Raw genomic sequence first — 8,035 nt, forward strand, 5'->3', positions numbered from 1 at the left:
CTATCTTTATTCGTTTATCTTTATTACTATCTTTATCAGATATGTAATGTTCAGAGTTATCCTATACAGCCAAGGCCGGGCCAGACAGAAAATCAAAGCACGAAACCCGCAGGGAGAAAAACAAGTAAAAATCCTCAGCTCAACCTTCTGAATCATTGAATTCACTTTCAGTAAACAACCATGCTACAGCATTCATTATTTTGAGCGGAAAACCCATCACTAGGCTAGAATGAATGTACAGAATCGGTTCATACATGGGGTGTCCCATGTAAGGGCACAGGAGATCGATGGTAACCCGATGCATGAGCTGTAGAACCCATATTATTGAGGTGGTCTATAAGGTCCCCACCAAGTCAGCACTTATTCTCTAGGGCACCGTATTTCACTGGATTAGGAGTTCAAGGGTGGGAGGCAGGGGTGATGGGGTCGAGAGAGAGAGAGAGAGAGAGAGAGAGAGAGAGAGAGAGAGAGAGAGAGAGAGAGAGAGAGAGAGAGAGAGAGAGAGAGAGAGAGAGAGAGAGAGAGAGAGAGAATAATGAAGATGGGGTGATAAGAGGAAGAAGGGCATCCTACAGGACAGTTGAGAGGTTTGAGTGAGCGGGAGGAAAGGAGGAGAAAAGAGCAGAGGAGATGAATAAATAAACTGGGTGTGATTGAGTGGGGAGGTCTCGTAAAACATATGTGTGTGTGCGTGCATGTGTTGACTCTGGCTGGGGTTAAGGTGACAGGATTGGCTGTGAAAGGACAGCTGTCATATGTCACCTTGAGAGCACATAGTTTGTCTCAACAAACCAGTGAAAACGGTCTAGTGCCCCCTGTTGAGGACGGCCCAAGCTGGGGACACTTAAAGTAACTCAATGACCCCTCTTCTCCACTTAGAACACATGCTGCTATAATGGTTCACTGTATCGTGATGGGCACACAAATACATGCTACTTTAACCAAAAGCGTGATGGGCCTTCAGCATCGACTGATTTATGGTACTGAATTTATTGTACTGAATAAAAGCTTAAAGATTAAGTGGCAGTTATTGTATGTTTTTAGGAATATTTTGGGATGATTATGATAATGTTCTATTGCGGTCATTTTTATTTTCTGACTCTTATTTGGTCCTCTGTAAAGCAATGACCTGGGAGGTCAATTTAAACTGGAAGAAGCTGCATGCTATTATTAGCACGCAGCATCTAATGGCATACCGAAAAGCAAAAGCCTGAACAGCATATTTTTATTGGCTTGAATAAACCCTGGCACCCAAATCCACATGCATATTAAAATAAACGTCAGTCTCCCGTTATATGGCCTGTCAATAGCATGCAGTGTGAGGCACTGACTGCGATTTGTTCCCGTCGGCCCTGCATGGTTTAACTGCTGGAAGATTGTCCTCATCAAGCTCCCGTGGTGCATGTCATTATACAGGAGCCTGTTTTTCATGCTACACACTGCTGTATTTTATATCAAACATCAAGGTTCGGGAAGGGTGATGTGCACTCACACCCCTGCATATTTAGCAGAATCTGAATTTCAAACCTGGAAACGGAATTGTTAGCCGGCGCGCTAACCATTATGGCTTGCCTTTTCAGTGAACCCCCCCCTATTCAAATATAGCCATGAAAGGCAGTGTTCCCAATTCACCCATTCTTTCTCTTCAAAGCATCTCCCACCATTTTTTTAAGCTCCTTTCATGTCTTGCTCGCTATCAGCGTGTGCGGCGATGATTTGAAGTAACCTGTGTCTGGCGCTGCTAGACTGCCATGCATTGATGACACGGAGACACACACGTGCGCGCGCGCACACACACACACACACACACACACACACACACACACACACACACACACACACACACACACACACACACACACACACACACCTGTTCATTATGCGGTGTCGGACCATCATTTTTTGAAGGTCCTTTGATAATTCATCCGGAAATGGTTGCCATGGCAATGCGGGCTCATGTGTGCATGTGAAGGGCTAATTGAGGTGGAGGAGGGCGCAGAGGTCTCTAGTGACTGTAATGACAGGTGATTGGATGTAAGCGCTTATACATCCGCGTCGACGTTTACCCACCGACACACTGACACGACTGAGGATCAAGGCCAGCCACCTTGGTCTCTATGAGCCGGGGTTCCTGGGGGACACATTTGTCGGGTTGCCATGTTAGATGAGATGGTGAAAGACTGACCTTTAAGACACTGGGAGCATGGTGGCATTTCAGTGTTTTTTACTGTGGTAAGCTGCCGAATGGAGTTAGAGAATTGTACACTTTGCTGTAAAATCACATGTTTTACTAACCACACCAACACCCAGTGTGATACTGTGATTTACCTATATCAACAAAACAGGAAATCCTGTGTTGTCACTACAGAAACCCTTGATCCTTACTGCTGCCAGTCTCTTCATGGGCGTACACCCCCGGCCCAGACACACACCCTCACCAACACCCTTGGTCCAGTCCTCAACATGACCCCCCTCCTCCCTCCCCGTCTCGTCCCAGGAGGTGTTAATTATGGTCCCATCTGGTCAAACCTATCGGGGGGCTTCTGAATCACACCTCTGTGTGTGTGTGTGAGTGTGTGTGTGTGTGCGTGTGTGTGTGTGGGTGTGAAATGTGTTGCAGTCTACTTCCTACGTGCTATATGAAGTACTTCAGGGTCCAGCAGGTCAGTCTGTGAGAGACTCAGGAAGTTAGTCACCGGGAGACAGCCAGTAAGGAGAGATTTCACATTATTATTAACGTTTGGATTCTGTCCTTCACTGACAGCTGAAATATAAATTCATGCCTGTTTTATTCAGTCGTTTTGTGCAGCAGTCAATTTGCAGCGGGAAAATTTGATGTGGGGATTTTCTAACTCACTGTGTTTCATTGGTAATGGGAGAAACGGATATTTGGCTGCAGTTATCTAATTGATCTCACCATTAGATACATCTGGAAATAATAACAATCCCCATAATGGTTCCCCACCCAGCAGCCCCGTAATGAGGACACACACCAGTTGGACTAACAGTATAAAGTAACTGGTGGCCTGCACGTTGGAGGCAAAGGTCATGGCACATTACCCCGCAATCGCTCCAACTGCAACCCCATGTGCATGGCCAAGTACCCTCTCCACACACACACACACACACACACACACACACACACACACACACACACACACACACACACACACACACACACACACACACACACACACACACACACACACACAGAGAGAGTTTGATAAAAGTAAAAGAGAGTGAGTGAGAGAGAGACAGACGCCCAGAATAAGCGGCAGTTGCTCGAGGACACAGCAAATGCCAACCGCCGTTAAGGTCAAAGAAACAGGACAATGCACTGACGACATCATAGCTTTCCAGTGCTCTGCTTCTGTTAGCCTAGCATGAGCTAGCAACAATTATTACTCCCAGCACCACTCCCGGTCACTCTCTCTGGCCCTCGCCTAACAAGCCATGCTCCCATATGGCTCCGACCTATTGTGCCGTAATCACATCTGCTTTCTCCTGTTCCCTGGGTCTGAGTCCATTGCCGCTGCGACGACAGGAAGTCCTTTAATCTGAGGAGAGCTGTGGTGATGTCACTCCCAATAGGGCTCTTTTACCCCCCCCCCCCTCTCCTCTCTGCTGCAATTATCTCCGGCTCTGGCTTTTGTTTCCCCCGTCCCGTTTAATTCCTTCAATACATTTGGATCAGTCCTCGCGCTGTTGCCTTCGCTGTGTCTTTGTGGGAACAAATTAATGGATTGTACGTTTTAATTGGTGCAGAATTTGTGATGATTTTAGCCATTGTGGGCTCCCTATTATGTCTCTCTCTCTCCCTCTCTGTCTCTCTTTCTCTGTCTCTCTCTGTCTCTCTCACTCTCTGTCTCTCTAACACCATCTCTCTCTCTCCATCCCTGTCTTTCTCCCTTGTTATTTCTCCCCGTCTTTGGATATATCTCCCTTCTCCCTCGCCCTCCATTCTCTCCATCTGTGTCTTTCTCTCCCCCAGTTCTCTCTCCCTCCTGCATTTTCATTCTCCCTACTCTTCTATCTATTCTCTATCAATGGTTGGTTGGTTTTTTGTATCTGTAACTACTCACACCAACAGATAGACACGTACGGATATGCCCCCTCCACTGATTGTGTACGAAGCAAAGGAAAGCAGCCCTTCCCCCAAGTAAATCTTTCAGGAGTAAGCACATTATTTATAATGGATCACGGATCTGGCTTTCTAATCAGCTCATATTGTTTGCTATTTGGATTGTGATCCCTGAGTCCTCAATGCAAGCACGGAATGAAACAAGGAAATCAGAAAACGAACCCTTACCAGACTGATACCTCAATTATTTCACATTATTACATAACATTTTACGACGGATCTGAAAGGCACAAATGTTCTGCCACTAACATTTCCCATTACCCACAATTCCTTTTTTTCACACTATTAAAACCAATCAAGCGATTCCTTCCAGCAGTTTGAGTTCGCCCTCTGACCTTCGTATCCATATAGAGGCCAGCGCTGACGTCGCAATCCTACAGTCGCTCTCGCGGTGATGAGGCAAATAGGCATGCGCTGATGCGTCACGACAGTGTGATGTGAATTAATGCAAGTGCCGTTGACAGTGCTAGCTTCCCCTGTGATCCCAGGTCCCTTAGCCGCACAGGGTGCAGCGTTTAGACGTGATAGATAGTTGAGAGTTGTGAATCCCACACCGTCACTGAATGGAGAGCCGCGTGGTTACGTGACTAAATTTCAAAGCAATTATTCAATGTCCTCTGATAGGTTAGCCAAAGATGGAAACAATTTTTCTACTCCTCGGGTTTCACACACCATCTTGGTCATATTTTGACGGATGGACATTTTCAATTTCAAAACCACCCATCAAAGTGCATACATGCATGCATGCATAAATGTGAGTGAATGTTCGCTCTGCAATCAATTGCTAAATGCCATCTCTGTATTAGAAATATCTATACAGCGCAATTCTATATTCTGGTAAATATCTATACAGCCAATTCTATATTCTGGTAAATATCTACAGCCGATTCTATATTCTGGTAAATATCTATACAGCCAATTCTATATTCTGGTAAATATCTACAGCCGATTCTATATTCTGGTAAATATCTACAGCCGATTCTATATTCTGGTAAATATCTATGCAGCCGATTCTATATTCTGGTAAATATCTATACAGCCGATCCATATTCTGGTAAATATCTATACAGCTGATACAATATTCTGGTAAATATCTATACAGCCAATTCAATATTCTGGTAAATATCTATACAGCCAATTCCATCTTCTGGGAATGCAAATCCTGGTCCACACTGCAGTATTTCTTGTTTAGTGAGTGTAGTTCATCCTAACCCCCGCGATCCCACCTATTTCCATTTCTCTGTATCTGTCCCTTTTTATGGCACTTATATGGCATTTCCTTCGGGCCCGTTTTGTTTTCATGAGGGTTGTAGGTTCTCCGTTGTGGAATGATTTATCATAATGGCCTGAGGCGTTGCCTGTCTGCCTGACTTTGTGTTCATGTGAGGAATCAACCTTTCATGGCAGCTTGCAGGGCCCCTGTCATGCTGGCTTGTGTTTGCCTGCTGCTCAAGGAAAGAGATTTATTGGAGAGAGTTGTTTTTTTCTTCCAACGTTCCCCTTCTTAATTTTTTCTTTTTGGGATAGCTACGTAAAAGATTTTCAAGGATTTCCACCATTTAAGGAATCATTCAACTCTGTTGACCTCTGACACACGGAAAAACAGCTGTGAGTCGTCTGCATGGGCTTTGGTGCGTTGAGATTTCTGCAGCATTTGTTTAGGATAGATGTAGGTCAGGATTGGCACTCTCCTTCTCCACTTAAACGTCCTGTTAACATTGTTTAGGGGACCTTCTCTGACCCCTTCCACTAAGACCTTCACCCTTGCCCTAACCTCCCCTGATTTAACGGTGTCTCTCGCTCGCTCTTACAGAGGACACACACTGCAGGCCTCTTAGGCACGTCCTAAGAAATAAAAAGTAGACGTTTGAGGTCAAAGGTTCAGCTAAAACAGGGTTTGGGACGTTAACCTGCCACAGAGAGGTTAAGGTTGAGTTAAATTTGTATACACTTTGTGAAGGTATGCACATGCTTGCACACACGCACACGCAACGTTGCACACACACACAAACACATGCACAAAGGCCTATGCACACTAGTGATGGGTCGTTCGCGAACGATTCGGTCAGAACGAACGAATCCCGAACGTGAACGACGAGAACTGATTCCCAAAACAAGAGAACTGAGTCTTTTTTTTTAAACATATAACAAAAATATGGTTACGTAAATGAAATATACAAACGAACAGAGCTTTGTCTCCCCACGACCTTATATTGATTGAGTCTAAAACGTGATGTAGAACGCCTGTTCTACATCACAATTGCATGCTTTAATAAAGTATTGTTTTTACCTACCATTACGGGTCTTGTTTGGTCTAGTAGGGAATTTGCAAAATGGTGATTCACTGCTTATTAGCGCTACTTGGAAGACGCCATTTAATTCTTACTGCACCCCCATTATGTATTAAGGATATTTATGAAAAAAAGGCACGTATGTGCTTTATATATATGCTTAATAATTACACTTAACCTGGGTCATTTCGCCAGAACTTTAGAAAGTAGTAGGCTACATGCATGTCGATTAACATTTATTCCATCATTTCTGATTCCCTGCCAAATGAAGTAACAGACCATCTGACTCAACGAACAAATCAAACGAACAAATCAAATGAACAAATCGTGATAGTGGAACTGAAAGAACTGATTCCCGGAAAATAATCGTTTTGGCCATCCCTAATGCACACACACACACACACACACACACACACACACACACACACACACACACACACACACACACACACACACACACACACACACACACACACACACACACACACACACACACACACACACACACACACGCACACACACACACGCACACACACACACACGCACGCGCGCGCGCATGCGCGCGCGCATTTACACACAAACAAAACTATATATAAGAAAATCAAGCAATAAACCAAGAAGGCTGTGGTGTTCAGGGATTATAGAGCAGCTTGGGGTTGTTTTTTGGCACAAAGCATGCTGAGCTTTTATAAAACAGTTACTATAAACTAACTGGTTAAATTGACCACACAGCAACATTTCTCACTCTTATTTATTGGAAATTAATCATCATTCTTCCACCAAGCAATATCCTCGAGACAGCAAAACGGTTGCCAAGCAACACTGGCTAGCAAACTCAGATTGCTTGTGCATTGATACTAAAAATAAATTATTGTGTGGTCACAGGTGTGTGTTTATTTTAGTATCTTCCAACGGCTTCAAACCAATCAAAATCAAGTACCGAAACTATCCGTTTTATAATGAGGAGTTAAGGACTATAAGCCTCTCTTCCTTACGGCATGTAATTGTTACTATTGCCAAATATGGGCTTGTGGTATTGGCCCTTTAGTCGGGCCATTTGTTAGCATTGAGAAGTTGCGTAGTGCAGGAATCCTGTTTACAAAAAACGTTATTTCTAAAAGGCTCCTCTCGGAACTTGTTATGTATCATGGAACTTGAAGTCATTAAGCATTTCATTGTTTCAACTCTCTCCATCGGGTGCTGTTTCTCTGTTCTGGGTGAGCAGGGCAGTGTGTTAATGTTCATGTTCTGCCGATTGCAAGACCAGGAGAAAGTAACAGGTTATTAGCTTGAGATGAGGCATGCGTCTACTCTCCACTACACTTTTTAAACTGAGGAAGCTTCAAACTTGTAAGTCTGGATTGCAGCAGGACTATCTGAACCAACGTCTCACTCCTCTGTCCCCAATTAACCTTTTTTATGTTACTACGATTTTATTATTTTCTTTATTTGCGTCATCAGGTTCAGATTCAAACCCATGTGTGCTTGTCTGTTTGGAAATTAAACGAAACAGCTCTTGGGTTTGCAAAGAGCTGTATCCCTTTCTCTCTGTACTCTCCCTCTCTCTTGCTCGCTCTCTCGCTCTTTCATTCTCTCTCTCGCT

The sequence above is a fragment of the Gadus chalcogrammus genome, chromosome 21 (genome assembly GCF_026213295.1).
Source record: "Gadus chalcogrammus isolate NIFS_2021 chromosome 21, NIFS_Gcha_1.0, whole genome shotgun sequence".
Classification (NCBI taxonomy): domain Eukaryota; kingdom Metazoa; phylum Chordata; class Actinopteri; order Gadiformes; family Gadidae; genus Gadus; species Gadus chalcogrammus.